The 24,560-nt window shown below is 39.0% G+C and overlaps 1 long non-coding RNA gene across 1 annotated transcript in view; it reads right to left on the reverse strand.

Annotated features, from left to right (window-relative positions):
• Positions 1–23,388: 23,388 nt before the first annotated feature.
• LOC110199124 (uncharacterized) overlaps positions 23,389–24,560 on the reverse strand; it is a 71,134-nt gene continuing 69,962 nt past the window's right edge. The window contains exon 3 of the long non-coding RNA XR_002321933.2: positions 23,389–24,078. This is a non-coding gene — a long non-coding RNA (uncharacterized LOC110199124). The remainder of the gene's footprint in view (positions 24,079–24,560) is intronic.

Consider the following 24,560-nt stretch of genomic DNA (forward strand, 5'->3'; position numbering starts at 1 on the left):
GCACACCAGTTGGGTTGTGGTTTGTCCTTCATTCTCAAAGACGACCATGATATCAGGGAGATGATGACATTGACTTTGATTTAAGTGAGGGAGGACTGTGCAAAGTCACCAGCCTCACTTTCTCCTCCAGAGGCATCTGGGTCCAGTGGCCTAGGATGCAGTGGGAAACCTTAGTCTTTTTAAGCTAAGTTCTTTTCTGGTTCTCACTTTGAGTGAGGCAATGCGCATTCAGTGAACAGGCCTCTTTAAGAAGTGAGTCAAGGAATGGACCCTTTAATAAAAATAAAAAAATCAAACTGGGAGGGGAAAACCCTCGGGGTTGCTGGCCAAAAGAGAAACAGTTACTGTTTACATTCACTCTGAGCCAGGAAGGTCCAAAAATAACCCTTAAGTGGTGCTTGGGCAGGGACCTATTGTTGTCCAATCCATGAGATCCAGAGTTAAAGTCTTAATAAATGCAACTAAAAAAACTAGGGGAAAAAAAACCAGATCTAAAATACCCAATTAAATACCAAATTGGAAATCCTGAAAATCAAAGGAGAGATTAATAAAATTGAAAGTAAGAAAACCATTGAACTAATAAATAAAACCAGAAGCTGGCTTTGTGAAAAACCAATAAAACAGATAAAATATTGGTCAATTTGATTAAAAAAAGAAGAAAACCAAATTGTCAGTATCAAAAATGAAAGGGGTGATTTCACCACCAATGAAGAGGAAATTAAAACAATTGCCAAGAAATTTGACAATCTAAGTGAAATGAATGAATATCTACAAAAATATAAATGACTCAGATTAACAGAAGAAATAGAATACTTGAATAGCCCTATCTTAGAAAAAGAAATTGAAAAGGCCATCAATGAACTTCCTAAGAAAAAAATCTCCTGGTCTGGATGGATTCACAGGCAAATTCTACCAAACATTATTTATTTTTAAAAAAAGTTTTTTTAGGCAATTGGGGTTAAGTGACTTGCCCAGGGTCACACAGCTAGTAAGTGTCAAGTGTTTGGTCTGAGGCCAGATTTGAACTCAGATCTTCCTGATCTCAGGGCTGGTGCTCTATCCACTGCACCACCTAACTGCCCCTTCTACCAAACATTTAAAGAACAATTAATCCCAATGCTATATAAACTATTGGGGGAAATAAGCAAAGAAGGAGTTCTATCAAATTCTTTTTGTGACACAAATATGGTGCTGTTCCCTAAACCAGGATGAGCCAAACAGAGAAAGAAAATTATAGGCCAATTTCCCTAATGAATATTGGTCTACAATTTTTAAATAAAATACTAGCAAGGAGATTACAGCAATACATCACAAAAACTAAGCACTATGACTAGGTGGGATTTTATACCAGGAATGCAGGGCTGGTTCAATATTAGGAAAATGATCAGCATAATTGACCGTGTCAATAACAAAACCAACAGAAATCATATGACTATCTCAACAGATACAGAAAAGGCTTTTGACAAAATACAACACCCATTCCTATTAAAAACACTATAGAGCACAGGAATAAAGGGAACTTTCCTTAAAATGATAATATTTATCTAAAACCATCAACAAGCATCATCTGTAATGGGGATAAGCTAAAAAAGCCTTCCCAATCAGACTAGAGTTCCATGAAGCAAAGATGCCCTTATCAACTCTATTATTCAATATTGTACTAGAAATGTTAGTTATAGCAGTAAAAGAAGAAAAAGAAATTGAAGGAATTACAATAGGTAATGAGGAAACAAAACTATCACTCTTTGCAGATGATACGATGGTATACTTAGAGAATCCTAGAGAACCAACTGAAAAAACTACTCAAAATAATTAACAACTTTAGCACAGTTGCAGGATAAAAATAAGCCCACATAAAGCATCAGCATTTCTATATATTGCCAACAAAGTTCAGCTGCAAGAGATAGAGAAATTCCATTTAAAATAGCTCTAAATAATATAAAATACTTGGGAGTCTACCTGACAAACCCAGCAACTATATCAACACAACTTCAAAATACTTTTTACACAAATAAAATCAGATCCAAATGGAAAAAATATTAATTGCTCATGAGTAGGCTAAGCCAATATAATAAACATGACAATTCTACCTAAATTAATCTATTTATTCAGTGCCACACCAATCAAACTGACCAAAAAATTTTATGGAGTATAAAAAATAATCATAAAATTCATCTGGAACAACAAAAGGTCAAGGATATCAAGGGAATCAATGAAAAAATGTGTAAGAAGGTGGTCTAGCCATACCAGATCTCAAACTGTATTATAAAGTGGTAATTATCAAAAGCAATCTAGCACTGGCTAAGAAATAGTGTTAGATAAATGGAATAGATTAGGTACACTTTACATTATAGTAAGTGACCATAGCAATCTAGTATATGATAAACCCAAAGATAAAAGTTTTTGAAACAAAAATTCATTATTTGACAAAAACTGCTGGGAAAACTGGAAAACAATGTGGCAGAAACTAGCTATAAACCAACATCTTACACTGTATACCAAGATAAGGTCAAAATGGGTACATGATTTACACATAAAGGTTGATACCATAAGGAAATTAGGAAAGCATGGAGTAGTTTATCTGTCAGATCTACGGATAAAGGAAGAACTTACTACCAAAGAACATAGAGAGAGCATCACAAAATGTAAAACAGTTAATTTTGACTGTATAAAATTAACAAGTTTTTGCACAAACAAAACCAATGCAACCAATATTAAAAGAAAAGCGGAAACGGGGGTGCATGTGTGGATTTTGCAACAAGTATCTCTGATAAAGTCTTCATTTCTCAAATATGTAGAGAACTTAATCAAATTTATAGAAACACAATTTATTCTTCAATTGATAAATGGTCATGGGATATAAACAGGCAGTTTTCAGACAAAGAAATCAAAGTCATCTGTAGTTATATGAAAAAACATTCTAAATCACTATGGATTGGAGAAGTGCAAATCAAAACAACTCTGAGCTCTCATCTCATACCTATCAGATTGACTACTATGACAAAACAGGAAAATGATAAGTGTTGTAGGGGATGTGGGGAAACTGGGACACTGATGTACTACTTGTGAACTGATCCAACTAATTTGGAGAGCAATTTGGAACTGTGCCCAAAGGGCTGTAAAACTGTATGTATACTTTGATCCAGCAATTCCGCTGCTAGGTCTATATTCCAAAGACATTTAAAAAAAAAGGTGAGGTGGGGGGGAAGGACCTATTTGTACAAAACTATTTATAATAGCTCTTTTTGTGGTGGCTAAGAATTGGGAATCAAGACAATACCCATCAATAGGGGAATGGCTAAACAAGCTGTAGCATATGACAGTGTTGGAATATTATTGGGCTATAAGGAATGACAAGCAGGATGATTGCAGAAAAACCTGGAAAGACTTACATGAACTGATGCAAAGTGAAATGAGCAGAACCAGGAGAACGTTGTACATAGTAACAGTAATATTATACAATGAGGAACTGTGAATGATTTAGCTATTTTCAGCAATACAGTGATTCAAGACAATTCCGAAGAACTAATGTTGAAGCACACTATCTGCCTCTAGAGAAAGAACTGATACTGTCTGAATACAGACTGAAGTATGTTTTTTTCACTTTCTTTCTTTCTAGCTTTTGTTGGAATATTCTTGTACAAAATGACTAATATGGAAATATTTTACATAATTAAACATGTATAAACTATATCAGATTGTACCCCAGCTCAGGAAAGGGGTAGGGAAGGAGGGAAGGAGGGATAGATTTTGGAGCTCAAAACTTTTTTTGAAAATGTTTTAAAATTGTTTTAACATCTAATTGGGGGAAATAAAATATTATATTAAAAAAAGAAAGTCTTAATACAGGCAAAGAATAGGTTTTGGAGGGGTTGAAAGATTAAGAGAGGTGGAATGACAGATAGTTATGGTAAGATAGGAGAATGTCAAGGTTTATAATAAGGGAAGTCCATCATCCAGGATGGGCAGCTAGGTGGCATAGTGGAAAGAGTGCTGGGCCTAGAGAGAGAGAGGAAGACTCATCGGGAGTTCAAATCTGGCCTCAAACACTCATTAGCTGTATGATCATGGGCAACTCACTTAACCCTATTTGCCTCAGTTTCTTCATCTGTAAAATATGCTAGAGAAGGAAATGGCAAACTACTCCAGGATCTTTGCCAAGAAAACCCCAAATAGGATTATGAAGAGTCAGATATGACTGAAAAATGACTGAATAAACCATGATAAACCATCAACCAGGATAAGCTGATTATCTGAAATGTTATCACCATGATGATTGACTCAGTTTTTGATACTCAACCCCTTCTCAGCTCCCTCAGCTGCTTCTCCCCTCTGATTGGAGTGCTGGAGAATGGAACAACAATTACATTTATTAAGTGCCTACTATGTGCCAGGCACTGTGCTGACTCCGGAATAAATTCCCCCCCAAAGCCTTCCTTTATAAAAGGGCTCACTCAGCAGCAGCCCTGCCATGGAACATCATGCCCCCATGCCAGGTATTCCCTGATTCCTCCCCATTTTCAACTTCTTTTTGTGTATTGTCTTCTAACATTTAATTATAAGCTCCTCAAAGGCAAGGACTGTCTTTTATTTGTAGCCCCAGAGTTTAGCATAGTACCAGGCACATGGTAACCACTTAATAAATATTTATTAAATTAACTTAAACTTTTGTGTCATGGCATGATCTAACTTGTGATCATCTCTATGTGTGGCTGAGGTGGAACAAAAGAGTAGCTCATGGCATTTAAGGGGGCTGAGGAATTGGGATGTGATGGAGTTTTCAGGAGTATCTATATGGACATTAAAGTCTGCTATAATAAGGACAAGAGTTGAGGAAGAGTGGAAAGTAGTGACCTGGGTACTGAACTACTTGAGAAAGGAGGAAATATGATAACCACCGGTATTAGATTACAATATAACTGAACTCCCAACCAAGATGAATGGGGAAGAATTAGCACTATGCTGCATGCTAGCTGAAGAATGTGTTTCTGGATTGGTGGGGAGGAAGGGGACCTTGTATATTTATGGGAGATGGAGTTGATGTGAGAGCTTTGGAGGAGAGAGACATTCTTGATGTCTGTTTTGAGAGAGGGCAGATATGGTTTCAAACTCTCTTGGGGACTGACTTGAAACACATGGTAAAAGACAGAACTTTGAAAGGCTGGTGTGTAGGCAATTTGTCTCTGATTTCCATCTTCCCTCTCTAGAGAATTCGGTGAATTTCACCTTGGGTGAGACTGTAGCCTCTCTGTTGTTGAGCTTAGATCTCATCTTATTTCAATCTTAAGAGTTCATTCACTCTGTGCGTATTTTTGGTATATTCTAGTCTGTACAACTGCACTGATTTCTGCTTATTTTCAGGGATAGTCTTTCATGTAATTTGGGCCCAAGTGGTAAAAAGAAGTTTGGGGCACCTTTCCTCTTTAAGAGATGGTGACCAGGAGGGGCAGCTAGGTGGCTCAGTGAATAGAGCACCGGCCCTGAAGTCAGGAGTTTCTGAGTTCAAATCCAGCCTCAGACCAAACACTTGACACTTACTAGCTGTGTGACCCTGGGCAAGTCACTTAACCCCAATTGCCTAAAAAAAATAAAATCAAACTAAATAAGAGATAGTGACCAGGGCAGCTAATGACTTCAGAAGCTAATATTCGTGCTTCTAGATCAACAATATTTAGGGAGGCAAATAGATATAATTCTAGTCTAGTACCCTCATCTTTCTAAGAGAACAGGTCAGCCAGTCTCATGGTGCCTTCTCCTGTTCCCCTCAAGGCAAGAATCATAATCTCACTTTGTGAGGAGTGGGTAAGATTCCAGAAATATCTACCCAAATATCTCCTTCAAACCTCTGTCTAGACATAGACATCCCATGTGGATATACACATCTTACATGAACAGTACGTACCTTACAAGTAAAAAAAAAAATTGAGCAGATTTCAGAAGAAGAAATGTTGCTAAAGGAAAGAGGTAAAGGAGAACCTGGAGATGACAGTGGAGAACAAGGTACATTCTGATTCTTCCTTTAGGACCAATAGGTCAGAAGATATTAAAGAAGGTACAGTTAATTCTGGAAAGGACAGCTGGGGCTGTAGTGTCATCAGAGGAGAGCTAGATCTCAGTAAAGGATAATAGATGGAAGAGATGTGAGAGAAAGAAGTCCAAGCTGAAGGTGATTTGTTCACTATTGAATGGAAATTCCATAGCGTTCAGTGGAAGGAGTGGACAGGGTTGTTTTGAGACATGAGTAGGGTAGGGTTGATGAGGATAAGAGTGAGAGAGCAGGAAGAAGGAGCTGGGAATAGATTTGTCTTTCATGGCTAGGAATTAATTAGGAAAAGGACAGTGAGAGAGAGGAGAAAAGGGACTGCAGTAATAGTGGGTTTCAGCTGAACAGTGAAACTCACAGTCTATAAAGGTGTTAGAGTGATAGCTAGGTGGGGCCAAGGCATGCTCCTTCACTGCATCTGCTGCCCTGCCTGGTTTCAAATCCAGGGAACAAGATGCCGCTCCAGCATAAACCCATCACTTCAACTTACCACCATGCTGCTAACTCAAGCCTTAATTAATACCACTTTCCTCAGCCACTGATTGGAGGGCTGGAGGGTGGAGTATCAAAACTCCCCACAATGTTCCTTTATAGAGGGCAGAAGCTGGACTCAGTTCACTCTACATCTGTTACCCTGCCTGGTTTTAACACTACAGAATAAGATGCCCCATGCCAGGTAACCCTTGTTGTCTCCCCCACTTCCCCCAACCCTCCCATGCTTTCTTGCCTCCTTTTGTGTGTTGTCTTCCCCTTTAGATTATAAGCTCCTTGAGGGCAGGGACTGTCTTTTTATTAATTGTATTCCCAGTGCTTAGCACATTATCTGGTATATAGTAGGCACTTAATAAGTGTTAATTGGATTGGACTAAGGAGGCTGGTAGAGGGAGTTGGGGCAGATGTATAGTGGTCCTCCTAACCAGCAAAAAGGTACTGGTTTGCCAATAAGTAGCTGAGTCTAGCCAAGGTTTGGCCCTGACCTGCCAGATAATGCTCCTGCTTCTGCACCTTATTCAGGTTGACTCTGGGAAGGGTTGAGATAGTTTGGGCAATATTCCATTGATAGGTTGTCCAGGCTTAGATCTATGTTCAAATGTAACCACCAGACATTTGTGATGCTCCTGAACTCTCCAAACTCCCCAAATTAGAATTACTCACAAGAGGTAAAAGTAATTGCAACTGCCTCCATAGCCTCAGACACCAAGAAGTCTGATGAGGTAGCAACGTGATGAATTAATAGCAGAGAGGGATAGTTCCCTAATCCCCAACATACTCACTCAGCATCCTACCAGCCCCTATGCTCTGACAGGGCAGAACAACCAGGCCCATGGGCTGCTGATCTGACATCTAGCCAGCAATTTCCTTGTTGATGCCATAGTCTCTGACAGAATAACTTGCCCCTGCCCTCCCCCCTCCCCCCATTCTGTGGCAACAAGCACCAGACTTCAATTTTGCCCACCTTCACCTTCGTGCAGAGAAGGTGGGTGTATAGAGAAGCAGAACAGTGTCTTGCTTGAGGCTTTAGAATACTGTTATAGCAGCACTCAGAGAACCAACGAATGGACGAAACTATGGCAAAGGGGGCCAGCAGGTTTGTAAGCTGTGCTGGGTCTGAAGGAAAGGAGACTGGCATCTAGCTGGGGCTAGTTCTATCCCCTAGAAGTTACTTGGGAAAGGGGCTGAAGCAGATGAAATGCAAATTCCCCAGCATGAGAAAAAGATAACACAGTTTAAGGTCTGGCCCTTAGGGGATCTGCCAACCAAAGGGGAAGAACTCAGAAAACAAATAACAGAGGAATATAAGGGTGGAAAGAATGAAGTTACCAAAAATCTCAGGAGTAGGAGAACTCAGTCAAAAACCTGGAGCACAGGTAGATACTTATCTACGTCCCAACGGAGAAGATACTAAAACAGAAGAAAATATACTCGCTAGGATATCTAAGCATTCTCTGAATATTGTAAGACAAAAAAAATTATACCAATTACCTGATGAGGCAAGGACCCTATAGATCTTCAAGAGAGGATAGAACCATGTCAAGATGTTCCCAAATGGTTCAAGAGAAATAAGAATCATGAAAGCAGAATTTATGACCTGTACAGCAGAAATAATTGGCAGAACAGAACAAATGAATAAATGGTAATAAGTCTACCCACAGAAGCAAAAGACAAAACAATGGACTGAAATACAAATATACAGAAGTGAAAACAAGAAGAAAAAGCAATAACCCTAAAAGAACACATGATATCTATATGAGCAAAATATATTCATCTCAAAGACAGGGAAGTGTAGAGACAGCTAAAGATCATCGATCTCCCAGAAGAACATGAAGTTTAAAAAAAAAACCACCAAAAGTGAACACAATAATGCAAGAAATAATACAAGAAAACTTCTTAGAACTTTTATATATGGAGAACAAAGTGCCAATCCAAAGAATCTGCAAAGTGCCTCTAGGAGGAAAACAAAAACAAGAACAAAAACACCCTATGCCACAAGCTCCAAGATGCAGAGCAGTTAAATTGAACAATTCTAACGACAAACAACATATTCTGCAAACTGCTATTATAAAAACCTAAAGAGACAAAGTAAATTTAAATAACCCAAGACTCCTCTGCACCCACCAGGAACCTCAGGAAGGAATAGAATTATGTTCCAAAGAGGAAAGGAACTCAGGATGCAACCCAAGATGACACAACCTGAAAACCAAAAATGAACATTCAAGAGAAGAGAGGTATTAAAAGCATTCTTATGAAAAAAGAAAAGACATGAGCAGATTATTTGCTCTGCAGCTATCCCAGATAATGGAAACACAAGAAGGATAAATAAACCCAGTTACCGAGGAAAGCACAAGTAATGAAATAAATCACCCCAGAGAAAAGGAGAGGGGATGAAAAGAGAAAGACATTCATGGGATTTAAAAAATAACAGCAAAAACAACAAAATAACAACAGAGGGATCATTAAAAGATTTCTTTCTAAAAGTACACAAGGAGATACAGATTAAAGTGGAACTTTAATAGAAGTAGTGGTGGAGGAACAATCCTGAAACATTGTGGACTAAACATCAAACCATCAAGTCTACAGGTAAATCAGTGCTTTTTATGGAACCAAAATGGGAGAGGGCAGGAAGAATTTAGAGTGGAGTGTGATGTACCCTAATCAAGTCAATAATAAACTATGAAAGGAAAATAAAAGGCTAGGGAAGAATGGGTGAGGTGGCAAAGAAAGGGACTGAAACAGGAGGAAGGAAAAGAGGGATTCTTGATTCAGTGGCTTCCACTAAAGAGCACTCCCATAGGGGGGTAAGAGAGTTACTGTAATGAGAAATTAAAATCATAAATGGGTATAATTTGTAGAGATTTGGCACTCAGTGTTTAGAATTGTACTGCACAGTTAAGACCCAATTAGTGCAAATAATGAATCCTCTGAAATGGCTGCAATATTTGAATTCGCACTGTATATTTCCACTAAACTGGAAACAATTACCATTATAACTCTGAACAACAAAAATTTGAATATATGAGAATTTCAGAGGATTCATAATTCACAGTAATAGTGACCTAACTATCTTTACTTTCATCCTGGCTGGTAATTCAGTAAATCTCAGGAAGAAATGAGGTGCTAGCAACCAGCAATATTAGTGACAGAACAGGGACTAGAATCCAGAATAACTTCATTGATTGTCCAGAGCTATGCTTCTCCTTCCACCTTCTCCCCTACCTCCATCTGTATGAATGGTAACCAACTCCTAGAGTCAAGGTGATTCACTCTCAGTCTCTAACCAATACAGAAGGAGGATCCTAGCTTTCCGAAAGAATGGTGTTTCTTACTTTACAGAGTCATTAGCTGGGGTGATGGCTGCAGCAGGTTCGACAAGCCAGGTGTTTATTTACAGCTGACCAAATATGTGGTTTGGATTAATGGCAAAATATGACCTCCCAAGAAAATGGCCACTGCCACTGATGCTTGAGGTAATCTGGCTCCAGTCTGCCTCTGGACATCACTGGGTGTCATTGTTCCTTCCTATAAGCATGCATTGAACTGTGATGAACCTTTGTAAGGATGCTTTGCAGAGACAACAATGAAGCAATAATATACTCTTTTGTTTTCTATTAATCTGTGCACATGACCTCTCTCTCTGCTAGATAATAATCTCCTTGAGAGCAGGGACTGTGTCTCATATATTTATATATCCTTTATATATTATTTGATCTAGGTCTTGAAGGATGGGTAACATGTCAATAAGCAGAGGTGGGGAAGGCATTCCCAGTGTAGGGAACATATGAGAAAAAGTGAGGAAGAGGAAAAGTGTAGGATATGTTCAGAGGACAGTGAACAATTCAATTTGGCTAAAGCATGGAGCACATGAATCACACATATAGAATGATGGAGTCTTTAGAGGTACTTTAGAGGCTGTCTAGTCTAATCTGTACCTGAATGGGAGCCTCCTTTTCAACACAACCAAGAAGTAGGAATCTAGCCTCTCCCAGAACATCTCCAGTGATGGAGGAGTTCACTACCTACCAAAGCAGCTTATTCTTCTACCATCGAGGATTGATTTTTAAAATGTTTTTTCTTATACTGACCTTAAATTTACCTCTCAGAAACGTTCACTTGCTGGTCTTAGTTCTGTCCTCTAGTACAAAGCAGAATAGTTCTGATCCTAATGCGATGTAGTGGAAGGAGCACTGGAAAGGAATCCTGACTTTGTCACTTATTTGCTATGTGACCATATCACTTTATCTCTCTGAGCCTCTGTTGACTCATCTGTAAAATGGAGATGTCTATACTTAACAACAAATTCACAAATAGACCTGTTAAAGCCAATCTCCTTCTCTTGAGTAGTTTGAAATCCCCTTGCGGCTGACCAGACCAATCCCAGCTCAGGAGGCTTTACCACAAGTTGGGCACAAATAGTCCACAATGAACATTTGGAATAGAGATGTCTTTAAATTTGTGCATCTCATGTTTCTTTTGAGCTACTGCAGTTCTACTTTGCTCATAGAACATAGCACCTTTTTGGATGTGGGCACTGGGTGGTCTTGTGCCACAATCTCCCATGTCTCATAAACAATTCCAAAATTCTTCAAAGATATCTTGAGAATGTCCTTGTATCACTTCTTCTGACCTCCATGTAAGCTTTTGCCTTGTGTGAGTCCTCTGTAAAATAGTCTTTTAGGCAAACGTATGTTCAGCATTCAAACAATGTGGCCAACCCATCAGATACCCTGGAGATAGGAGATATTTGGAGGGAAGGATAGTAGTGTCATATAACCTCAAGTAGCAGACATTTTGGGAGGGGATAAACTGTCTCCTACCACCAACACAGTTCCTTGAAGAGTGGTATTCTGCATGGGAAATTTTCAATGGACCAACATTCCATTAAGGGATTCAGTTCTTGGTTGAAACTCAGAGCCCCACAGAACATCAGAGCTGAAAAGGGCACTTAAAATCATCACTACCATTATCACTGCAGGCTATAAAAGTTTAGCCGCTGTCAAATGCTTCAGAAGCTTGCTATCACTTATGAATAGACAAATAACAAATCCCTGCAATGCAAATAAAGACCTGAAAAAATCTTGGAGAACTCAACCAATAAACCTTATTAGCATTGGACCATTATCATAAACTTAACTGTTGACCATGACTGCCTAGATATAATATCAATTCAGAAAAAATTTAAGAACAACATTTTTAATAATTGTTCCCACCCCAAATAATCATAATTTCCAAGTTGCAGGGAACAAAATGCTTTCAAAGTATAGCAACTTGTCCAAGTAGATTAAAATCAAACGGGAAAAGGAAGAACAATATATTGATCCTGTTGTCCTATCTACTAGTGGAGCCATGCTGAGGATGCTTCCAGAGGGCCTATACACTTAACTCAGAGAATTTGATTTTTTAAAATATTTTAATAACGATTCTAATATGATGGTTTCCTTTGTAATCCTATGTATTCTATTTTATAAATTTAAAATCATTACCCTGAGAAAAAGTCCATAAGCTTCATCAGACTGATAATGTCCATGACATAAAAATGGTGAAGAACCCCTGAACTAGAGAGTAAACTTACATCCTGTTACTTTTATTTAATTACGAAAAGCAGTTGTTTTATCCATCTGTGGAACAGTTTATAGAATATTGAAAATATAGAATACATTAAACAGGATAGCTTTGCTTTAGGACAATTTCTGGCTGAATACTACAAAAATGAGCTGAAATGAAGGAAAAGCATTTAAATGTATATGATATGCAAACCACTATGCTAACAACTGGTGATACAAGTAGAAAAAAGTAAGATGGAGCCTGCCCTCAAGGGCTCACATTCTGTTGGAGAGACATCACATATGGAAAGTTTTATCTTCAAGTCAAGTCTTTACTATCACTTCCATTGCAAAAACTTCATCTATTTTTTTATGTCACTTGATGGTGCCAAGGACTCTGGTGGCAAGAACTTTCTTTGCTGGTTCTTCAGTAACTCATGTTGCTGAGGAGGCAGGAGAGGCACCTAGCAGGTTACATCTTTATAAGGGCTGTTCTGTTGGGTGATAGCTGTGGGAGCCAAGCTAAAACCAGGATCAGTGGTTGGGAGAATGTTGATGTTCCAGGACTCTTGGACTCTGGGTACTGGACTCTTTGAATATGGTTATTTGCATGTTATTTCTCTTATTAGACTATGAGGTCCTTGACAGTAGGCATTATCTTTTGCCTTTCTTTGTTTTCTCAATGTTCAACATAGTGTCTGGCATATAGTAAGTATTTAATAAATCCTTATTTAAAAAAAAAGAAGTGTCAGGGCACAAGTTTAACTTTCACGGGAGCTATCCTTCAGACAGAGGTTCGTGTCTTCTAATCTTATCAAGTATTCTATCTTGTGTCTGTCAATTTAAAAGTAATTTTTAAAAAAAAGAGAAATTAATCTGATTGATAGCTACATTAATATAATTATATGAATAATTAACTACTAGGAAACAATTACTTACCAGTCCTCCCTATCCTCCAGAACACACGGGGATGTTTTTTCAAAAATAACAAAGTATATTCAATCATATTGCTCCCATATAAAAGCATTAATAATAAATTTTAGAGCAAAAAGGTTTTGTGTGCTATTAATAAATTAAATTTAAATTACTTTAAGGTATTATTTCATTCTTATCTTATAATTTTATGCCTTTTGTGTATGTTTTACAAATTACAAAACAATATTAGTTGGATAGTCATTGGACTGACTCCATTAGGCCATGAAGTCTTTGAAAGCAGTGACTGTCTTTTACTATTCTTTGTATCCATTTAGCACAATGCCTGGCATATGGTAAGCACTTAATTAATGCTTATTGATCAAGATAAAATAAAATAGATGTTTATTAACTGACTGTTTCCACCAGGGTCTGAGGGGAATGGAGGTCATGGTGGGGGTGGTTTGACCCAAGTTGCCTTTCCTCAGGAAGCCTTGCTAATTCAGATAGGCTGGCTTGCCTACCCTATTGGTGGCAAGTGGTCATCAGTTGGTATTGATGGCTGTAGGGGCATTAGGCCCTTTCACCACAAAGCTTACTCCCCTCAGTTTTAGAGGTAAGGGATGGACAAGATAATAATGATAAATAAATTGCACGGAACAAAATGCTATAAAATACAGAGACTTGACTGAGGACATCAAAATCATGTTGGATTAGGAAGTGATGCCAGTTGGAGTTGTATCAGGGATGCTGAAAAGTGACTCCACAAAGGATGAATATGCATCCTAATTTTGTTCTTGTTCAGTCATTTTTCACTTATGTCTGACTCTTCATGACCCCATTTGGGGTTTTCTTGGCAAAGATACTGGAGTGGTTTGCCATTTCCTTCTCCAGCTCATTTTACAGATGAGCAAACTGAGGCAAACCAGGTTAAATGATTTGCCACAGCTAATAAGTTTCTGAGGCCAGATTTTAACTCACGAAGGTAAGTCTTCTTGACTTTGGGCCTGGTACTCAAACCACTGCACCACCTTGATATTTTTTATTTAATAATAAAAAGTAGTTATTTATCTGCATAACAATCCACAAAACATTGAATATAAATGAATGCTAGCACAATCATCAATAAGCATTTATTAAGTGCCTTTGTCCTGGTCTGGACCTGGTCTGGACCTGCTCAGGATAGTTCCGTAGTAACTTGTTTGATATTGGAACAAAATGAAGCAGTTGTAGGCCATTCAAAATTGACCAAAAAGAGAGAAAGAAAGAGAGAGAGAGAGAGAGAGAGAGAGAGAGAGAGAGAGAGAGAGAGAGAAGAGAGGGAGATTTATTTAGCAATAGCAAGAGATGGCTATTCAACAATCATAAGCACTGAGAGCACCTGGAGTTGATTAAGCTGAGTGAAGCTGGCTTGCCTGAGTCATCCATTATGATCCACCAGACAAACAGTAGAAAGCATGTGGGTGCTTATGACTACTTTGTACTTGGGTGACCAGGAAGTGATGTCAACAGCCTGAACTTTAGTCCTCTGGGGCAATCAAATATTGAAGAAGATGTTGATAACTTTTAAGGAAAAACCAGTTTACCTTGCATGGAGAGTAGGGGTATTGCTCCTACAACAGCCTACTACGTGCCCTAAGGATACAAGTTGTTGTTTGTGCTTCATTCTTGGAAAAAAAATACACACACACACATACATGCACATATATGTATATGTATATATACAAAATATAATACACATGTACAAATATATACATATAATAAATAAATACAAATTTATACAAAATACTTGGGGCTTGGATTAAGCAGATAAGTGGTACAGTGGATAGAATGCTGGGCCTGAAGTCATGAAGACCAGAATTCAAATCTGGTTTCAAAGGCTAACTAGTATGTGACCCTGGGCAAGTCACTTCACTGGGATCAAAATAGCACCTACCTCCCAAGGTGGTTGTGAGGATCAAATTAGATAATCGTAAATTGCTTAGCATAGTGCCTGGCATATGGTAGGTGCTATATAAATGCTAGCTAGCTTCTATTAAGTTCCAGCAAAATCCCACCTTCTTCAGGGAGTCTTCCACAAACCTCTTAATTTCAGTGGCTTCCCTCTTTTAATTATTTCCTTTTTTCCTGCATGTAACTTGATTTCTGTGTATTTGTTTGCATGTTGTCTCCCCCAATAGACTGCAAGCTCCTTGAGGATAGGGACCATCCTTTTTCTCTTTTTGTGTCACTTAGCATTGTGCCTGGTAGACAGTAGGCACTTAATAAATGTTTATTATTTGATTATTCTCTACTTTGATCCATTGGAAACTCCTTCCTTTTAGATCCAGTTGTTGTTAAATAAGACAATATAATTAGGTTAGTTAAAGCATGGTAATATTGAGAGGCATCAGACAACAAGTATAATACCAAAACATCACTTTCATTTTAACTCATCTCCTCTACCCAAGCTAGATCTCTCTCTACTCACTGTGCTTCCTCTGAACGCCAGGAAAGGAAATCGCCCTCTTATAAATCTGCCAATCTGTTAACAAAGTAGGAAGGGGATGTTAGCTCAGTCATTCACAGAAATGACTTGAGGGGAGATCTGTCAGCAGGTATTAGGGTGTATTAATTGCTCTTCATGACTCACATGGTCATGGGACTCCTCAGCCATTCTGCCCAGTGACTCTTTTTACTGTGCTGATTTCCAAGGTTTCAGCAAAATGGGAACAAAACCCTATTCAGCTGCTCTGGTGTCTCATTGATATGAGAGTTGACTTCCTACTCTACCTAGCCCTGGGGAATGGAAAACAACTCACATGAATGTAGTTTTTGCCTTTAAGGACACATCAATCCAGTGGGTGGGGAGAGTTGGAGATGGATATTCTAGTGCTACTTAGCAACTTTGTGCTTTTATTTTGCACACAAACTCAGGATCCTCTGCCAATTCCCCTCTCCCTCTTCCAAATGTTGGCAGAGTGAACAGTTAATTTGCCCCCTACTTAAGAGAGTTTGAGTTTTCCTTCCCTCAACCCCAAAAGCCTATGGCTTTTCAACAATTCAGTTGTTCAGTTGTGTCTGACTCTTCATGACCCCATTTGGGGTTTTCTTGGCAAGGATACTGCACTGGTTTGACATTTCCTTTTCTAGCTCATTTAACAGATGAGGAAACTGAAGCAAAAAGAGTTATGTGACTTGCTTAGGGTCACACAGCTTGTAAATGTCTGAGGCCATATTTGAAATCGGGAAGATAAGTCTTCTTAACTCCAGGTCTGGCACTCTATCCACTGAACCATCTAGCTACCTCATAAATTCAGTGAGGTAATTTATTCAACCTTGGAATAAGCAAACATTAGATTAGCCTCTGCTCTCACTTTCTCAGTGTCACACGCATTTACACCACAGAGGACTTCCACCAGTTTGGTGACCCTTAAACTGCTCTAGGTAATGCCTTTCAATGGTCTTACTGGTTATTAACCTCTATCAGGTTAAAGAAAAAATGAAAACTTAAGAAATGATCTCTTCTCCTCATCCTGGAAGCCAAATCAATTATTCTGCCAATTATAATCTAGCACATATTATTCTGCCCTTTCCCCTCCAGCAGAGCAACCTCCTGTCACAAATCATTCATTGTGTCCTGGCAGAAATTATCCCCAGAACTCCCAGATTAGCCATTAGTGTCAAATAATAGACCATTAATAGACTTCCATCAATTGAACCTTTACATGCTGGGCCAAGAGTGAGCACCATATGTGTCTTTGCAGTTCTGTCAAGGAGCTGGCTTCTCCGGGACAGGGCAGTTTGTCCCTTGATTCTGTGCCAGGTGTCTGATGAATGACTATTCAGCATGATTTTCTATCTTCATCAACAAATCCATCCTCATTATTACCAGTCAATCTCATAGCAAAATTTAAAAGCAACCTCCTTCTAGAAGTGAGAAATCAGAACTTTTACCAGACCTACACAGGACAATAAGTAGGATTCAGAGTTTTAATATTGAAATACCCAAACCCCCTGAATAACTGAGAGAAGAATAACACAGACTATGAAAGCAGCAAAAGTGTGTGTCTTTCTGCTTTGTTATGTTTTTAACATCTTGAAAAGTCAAAAAGTCTTTGTTAAGAGATATGGTGGGGGGCAGCTAGGTGGCACAGTGGATAGAGCACCGGCCCTGAAGTCAGGAGGAGCTGAGTTGGAATGCGGCCTCTGGACACTTACTAGCTGTGTGACCCTGGGCAAGTCACTTAATCCCAATTGCCAAAAAAAAAAAGAGAGAGAGAGAGAGAGAGATATGGGCATATTTTTTGGTGTAATTTTGAGAAGCATTAAAAGATAGTTTAAATTACCCCGAAAATATCTGTTAGATGGAAAATAGATGGTGCTATTTAAGCTAATCAACACATTTAGATTGCTGTTTTTCTGAATGCTTACCAGCCTATTTTGCATTTCCTCCACATAATTCGGTATCAGAGTTAACGACATATCCTTGGTTCTCTCTGGTACAGAAGTACCTCAGTCATGGAAAGTTTTTGCTCCTTCTACTTCTCTACAGAAATAATTACCAATAAATCTCTCAGCATGATGAATAACAGAACTGAATGGCTCTGTGATGGATAAAGAAGGTCCTTGGCTTCCTTCCATTTGTCTTGATAATCTTCATTTCTACGCAAACAGTAAGATGCATTACCATGATTCACATACATGGCATTCAGCTCAACTCTGACTCCAGAGAAATTCTACCTAATAGATAGAATTATTAGGGTTAAAAAGGGGCAGTAGAAAAAAATTGTCCACAATTTCACCCGCAATGTTTGAGAGGGAAAGAGAGAGACAATAATAAATCCTTGTGAGAATAGATCAATTTAGCAGCACTTCTAATGAACAGATACTGGTTAAAGGTTCCTAAAGTGGCATAGTGCATAGAGTGCTGGACCTGGAGAGAAGAAGACTCATCTTCCTGAGTTCAAACCCAGCCTCAGCCACTTACTAGCTGAGGGACCCTGGCCAAGTCACTTAACCCTGTGTGCCTCAGCTTCCTCATCTATAAAATGAGTCAGAGAAGGAAAGGCAAACCACTCCAGGATCTCTGCCAAGAAAACCCCAAATGGAGTCAAGTAGAGTCAGACACAACTAAACAAAAACCATCACTTTTAATTGTTCTTACCATAGTGTATAGAATCATAGATTTAGAGCTAGAAAAGATTTTAGAGGTCATCTAAATCGAAGGCTGGCAACTATTGCCCTGAAGGCTCTTTACCTAAGAATCATTTTTTACATTTTAAAATAAAGTTTTATTTTATTTAAAAATATAAAAATCATTCTTATCTCACAAAGTCAAACAAAAACAGACTCTGGGTAGAATTTGACCCCTCAGGCTGTAGTTTGTCAATCTCTGGACCAGATTAGTATCTTTATTTGACAGATGAGAGAACTATGGCCCAAAGAATTCTGGACTTCCCCAAATTCACATGAGTAGTAAATAGATTCAAATTCAGGCCTTCTGACTCTACAGCTAGTGCTCTTTTTCTGTTGGTACAGATTTTCACTGAGACCATTTCAAAGGTAAACTTAAGTGTCACTGATTCAGATTTCTCTGATGCCTACAAAGTCAAGCTTTGTGAATGTGCCTCTGTACTTAAATCAATGTAATTTCTCTTAGGAGTTCCAGAAGGGGATGAGGCTATACTAAAGATGTCCTAGAGTTAGGAGGACAAGGTTCCCAAACATTTCCAGTCTTTTTTTTTTTTTAATTGCAGCCTGGCTGGAACAATGGTCTCAACAAGGGAAAATAACTGTCAAGCAGAGGGGAAAGTCTGTGACTGCCAAAAAGATTCCAGCAAAGCATTTTCCCTCTCCAGGATAGATGACTTTGACCCATTTTACATAATGTCCTACCTGCTAGAAACTCAGCTGAAACAAATAAACCCTGCCTGTCTCTTCCTTCTGTACCCAGAGGAAACCAAACTCCTGATGGTTTTTTTCCTCTGAGAGTTGCATCAGCTCTCACATGCCAGGGTTATTTTAAACATATGGTTTAAAATAAACTCATGGCCACATTGTTCAATGTCCCACAAATGGCCAGATTTATACAGATATGTTCACTTGAAGAGCTCCCCATGGTTAAGTGACCCAAAAGTCACCTTCCCTCACCAACTAAGGAACTGGTTTCTGAAGATTTGCCATCTTTCCACAAAACTTTGACATTTTTCACTTCCTAAATCAAAGTTTAGACTTTTCAGCATAGCTACTGGGTTCTCCTCTTACCGAGGCTTTATAAGTATCTAAGATACATGGATGACTCTTGATTATGGATGTTAATGGGGAAAATGATCTGTGAAAATAAAATGTATTTGTAATCACCAATTGTCATTTAGCCAAATAGTTTGATTTACTTTCTCTTCCATTCCGTTTTGAATTTGTTTCACCAGCATTTAACATAGTGCTTGGCACTTAATAAATGCTTTACATTCATTCATTCATCCATTCAATCATTCTCCCTCTTCCCCCAGCTCTTCAGCAGTAGTGTCAGAAAATTGCCAACACGATTCAAAAGAGAAGTGGAAGCCAAGGGGCTAGGTAAATCCAAGCTGGAAAATCAGACCTTTGATAATCAAGAATGAACAGTGAAGTTAAGCACCTTTTGTGCGAAACACTAGGGATACAAAGAAAGACAAAAAAAAAATAAAAAATAAAAACACAGTGCCTTCTCTGTGGGAGCTCATTCTACTGGGACAGATGACATGTAAACAATTATGTACCAACAAGCTATTTGTAGGATAAATTGGAGATAATCTCAGAAAGATGACACAAAGATTAGGGTGTAATGGGTAGGCTCTTTGCTGAAGTTAAGACTTTATCACTAATACTTGAAGGAGACTGGGAGATAGAGCAAAGGAAGAAAATCATTTCAGGCATGGGGGGACTGCTAGCAAAAAATAAATAAAAGGAGTTGGGAGATGAAATATGTTAGGCAAGGACCAGAAAGGAGGCCATTCAGTGTCACCGAGTACACCCCAGAGTACGTGCTGGGATGTAAAGTATAAGACTGAAAAGATGGAGGAGGAAGACCAGAATATGAAGAGCTTTCATGGCCAAATAGGGGGCTTTATATTTGATCCTGGAGATAATCAAGAGCCATTGGTGTTAATTGAATAAGGAGGTGATATGGTCAGACCTGTACTTTAGGAAGATTCATTTGGCAGCTGAATGGAAGATGGACTGGAGTGGGCAGACACTGGAGGCAGGCAGACCAACCAACATCCACTGAAATAGTCCAAATGTCAGGTGATGAGAACCTGCACAAGTGTCAGAGAAGAGAAGGGGTTGTATATGAGAGATACCATGAAGACAGAAATGACAGGACTTATCAACTAACTAGATAAATGAGGTGAGAGAGTGAGGAGTTGAGGTGATGTCTAGGTTCTTGAGCCTGGCTGACCAGGAAGATGGTGGCATCATTGACAGCAATAGGGAAGAGAGGAGGATTTTGGGGGAAATACAATGGATTCAGTTTTGGACACATTGAGTGCAACATGTTTATGAGATAGACAGCTGAAGATACCCAATTGGCAGTTGGAGATGTGAGACAAGAGGTTGGGAGAGAGGTTAGGTATGGACAAATGTGAGAATCATCTTCACAGAGATGAAAATTGAATCAGTGTCGATGAGAAAGTGGTAAACTTTAAAAAAGGGTATAGAAGAAGAAGAGAGGGCTCAGAACAGAGTCTTGAGGGGCACCTATGGTTAATGGGTATGACCTGGACAGAGATCATGCAGATGAGACTGGCAAAGAGTGGTCAGTTCAGTAGGAGAACCAAGAGAAAGCAGTGCCCTGAAAACTTAGAGAGCAAAAAATATTAAGAAAAGGGTGATTGCTAGTGTCAAAAACTACAGAGAGGTTAAGAAGGATAAGGATGAAGGCCATTAGATTCGATGTGTGAGAGATCACTGATAACAGAAGAGAGCAGTTTCTTTTGAATGATGAGGTCAGAAGCCAGACTGTAGAGAGTTAAAAAGAAAGTAAAAGAAAAGGAAATGGAGGTGCCTATGGTAGATGGCCTTCTCAAAGAGTTTGATCATAAAAGACAGGAGAGACACAGGACGATAGTTTCTATGGATGGATCAAATAAGGGCTTTTTGAGGATGGGGGAGACATAGATGTTTTTGCAGGCAGGAGGAAAGCAGTCAGTAGACAGGGAGATGTTGAAGACTAGTGAGAGCCAGGAAAGATGGGGTGAAATGAGATCACTTGGGTGTGTAGACAGATTTGCTTTGGCAAAGAGAATGGCCTCCTCCTTATGTGGGATAAGGGAGAAACAGGAGATAATGGCAAAAAGGGAAGGGAATAAACATTTATATAGCTCCTACTATTTGCCAGGACTTGTGTTCAGCACTTTACAAGTACTTCAATTCATCTTCACAACAACCCTGAGAGGTAGGTCCTGTTATTATCCTTATTTTATAGATCAGGAAACTGAGGCAGATAGAAATTAAGTGACTTGCCCAGGATTACACAGCTAGTAAGTGTCTGAGGCTGAATTTGAATTCACATCTTCCTGACTCTAGACCCAGCACTCTATCTATCCACTGTGCTACCTAACTGCCTAGGCATCTCAACGACACAAGATAAGGAGGAAAGGAGAAAGAGAATTCTCAGAAAATGGCCTCAGTTTTTTCAGTGAAATAGGAAACAAAGTTCTAAGCTGAGAAGTTGAGGAGAAAGGGAACCACTGAAAATTTGAAGAGGAATAAACAATTTGGAAAAGCTGATATGGTGAGTGGAAGAGAGAATCAATCAGGGATGCATAAAAGGATTGCCTTGCAATGGTGAGGGTCTAGTTGAGATTATATAACATAATTTTATAGTAGATCTAGTCAGTGTATATTCATGATTTTCTCCAGCTTCATTCAGTAGCATGTGATTAGGAGCAAAGACAGCAGATGGTGAGAGTAATTCAAAGCTAAGGCTTGTTAGGGTAAGATCAGTGATACTATAAGGGGGCAAGGGACTTGAGAGAAGAGGACAGTATGGAGTCAAACTGGCTTGCCAACAGGTCAAGATGGAGAAGGCAGAAGCATGAGGAAGGGCTAATGGCCTGGGAAAGAACTGAGGGGTCAACAGATTGGAGGCTGAAATGAGGTGAAGAGGGTTAGGGGTTATAAGGCAAGAGTAAAGGTGAAATGACATCAGTTTATTATTAGATAAAAGAATTTCAGAGTTCATGAACATGGAAATGGAATATTTGCGGGTTATCAAGTACATGGCCTTTTTTATGTGTATAGTTGAGGTGGGCAAAGGAAATAGGTCATAGGAAGGAAATGAATAAGTTGAAGAACTGGGAGATTAGGGTGGTTGAGGAAGTATCAATATGTATGTTATAGTTTTCTAGTACGAGGGCAGGAATTGGGAAGGAGAGAAAGATTCTGAGCAGGCATTGAATTTGTTGAAGAAAGAAGAGTATCTAGGAGGCTGCTAAACAACAGCCACTAGACTCTTGAATGGTGGGAAATATGGATTGCTGAACTTCAAGGATGGAGAGGTTATTGAGAGATGATGGTAGAGAGACCCTGGAAGTGGCAATGGGGAGCAAGGAGTATTCCAACTCCCTACCACTGTGACCAGTGAGTCAGTGGTCAGTGGAATGACTGAAGGTACAACCAAGCTGGAAAAGGTAACCAGGGAAGCTGAGTCATCAGGAAGAAGCCAGGTCTCAGTGAGTGCAAGGAGACAGAGGGAGTAAGGAAGGAAAAGGATTAAGACGAAAGATCATTTATTACTTGTGGAGCAGGCATTCCAGAGAGCACAGTGAAAGGGGTGGGTAGCTTTACTTCTGTTGAGGGTGTCATCTCCCTACAATAAAGTTCTATTTCAATGTGTGATCATGTCATGGAGGTGACTGTAAGTTATCAAAGACATACTAATGGAGTGCATGCTCTAGCAGGTACTACCAAGCTAGAAAGGCATCAAGTGAAGGTCCTTTGATGAACTGTGATCTAAGATTAGCATCGTTATTAAGAGAGGAGAGCAGTAGCAGCAGCAGCAGCATGACTGCGAGTTGAGGGGTTTTTTTCTTTCTTTTTTTTTTGCCTCAGCAACTCAAAAAATTCTCGACTAAGGCAAGGAAGGACTATGATTTGTGTTGGTGAAAGGAATGCCCATTGTGATGAAATCCCATTTCTTTTAAAATATTAAAGTATGCTACCTCATCCTTCTTGCCCAGGCAGTCACAGAAATATATACTTCAGACATTTGAGATAAACCACCATCTATGATCTTCCATTCATTCATTTACACACTTATTATTCATTCATGCACTCAAATTATTTCTGAGGGCTATCTTAATGCAGTGTCAAGTGAAGTTTGAGCTTTCAAAGTGCAGTACAAGGAACACAAGTAGATAGAATCAGCAGAGAGAAAGTAAAGTATATCATCTTTATTGAGGGGAAATACATTTATAATGTATTTGAGATAACATTTGTAAGGCACTTAGCACAGTGCCTGGCACATAGTAGGCATTATATAAATACTAGATATTTTATTATTGCTGTCATCATCATCATCATCATTGAGAAGTCAGAGAGGATGCAAACAGGTCAGGTTTGTTGGGATCCTAGGTAGAATTGGGTAGTCAAGTGTGGTGAGGTTTTATATGGATCTTATCTGGATTAAGTGGGACCAGGCACTGAAGGGTAGGGAGTGGGGAGCCTGGACATGGTGTGCATATTAAGGTTTGGGGACTGGAGCTGATTCATGCAGGAGGGGGAGGGGAATTAGCTACTAGTTGATACTCAAACTCTCCTCTTGGGAAAAGCAGATTCTGGTCATTACTGCTGGCTTTACTTTGACAGCGAGGCTCAGAGAATTTGAGCCCCTTTCCAGCAGCATCTTCTTTTGGAATGGGGACCATCTCCAATCATTCTGATCTATGTCTTGCCACTGGACCCAGATGGCTCTGAAGAAGAAAGTGAGGCTGGTGACTTCGCACAGCCCTCCCTCACTTAAATCCAATTCACTTGCAAGTCATGGCATCATCTTCCTGATATCATGGTCCTCTTCGAGAAGGAAGGACAAACAACAATATCTTTTGGTAGGGTCCTGAAGTCCTTAAAAGACCAACATTGTGAAAGGTTCAGGGGACGTGCAAAATAGAAACACTACATAGTCTCTGCTCTCCAGGAGCTTGCATAACTAATTACCCACAGGAATCAGCTAAATTAACTCACAAGTTAGTTAGTTCACATTCATATAGTGATTTACAATAGTTATCTCATTCCTTGTTCTCATTTTATTCTTTAAAAAAAAGTTTTATTAGTTTTGTTAAGGATTTACATTATAAACACAGATTACTGCTTCCTTCCCTCCCCACTCCCACCTTCTTGAAAGGTCTCATAACAATAAGTTAAAAAATTAAACAAGCCTAACAATACAATGAAATAATATATACACAACATTCCACATCTGAGCATTCCCCTGAAAAACCTCTATTTTGTTAAAACTAATTAATAAAGGCTTATTTTCTTTCCTTCACATTCCCTACCCCACTGGGGGAAAAAGAGAAAAGGAAAACATTCCTTTTAACATGTAT

This window comes from Phascolarctos cinereus, unplaced genomic scaffold, assembly GCF_003287225.1.
Source record: "Phascolarctos cinereus isolate Bilbo 61053 unplaced genomic scaffold, phaCin_HiC Scaffold_4;HRSCAF=312, whole genome shotgun sequence".
NCBI classification, from domain to species: domain Eukaryota; kingdom Metazoa; phylum Chordata; class Mammalia; order Diprotodontia; family Phascolarctidae; genus Phascolarctos; species Phascolarctos cinereus.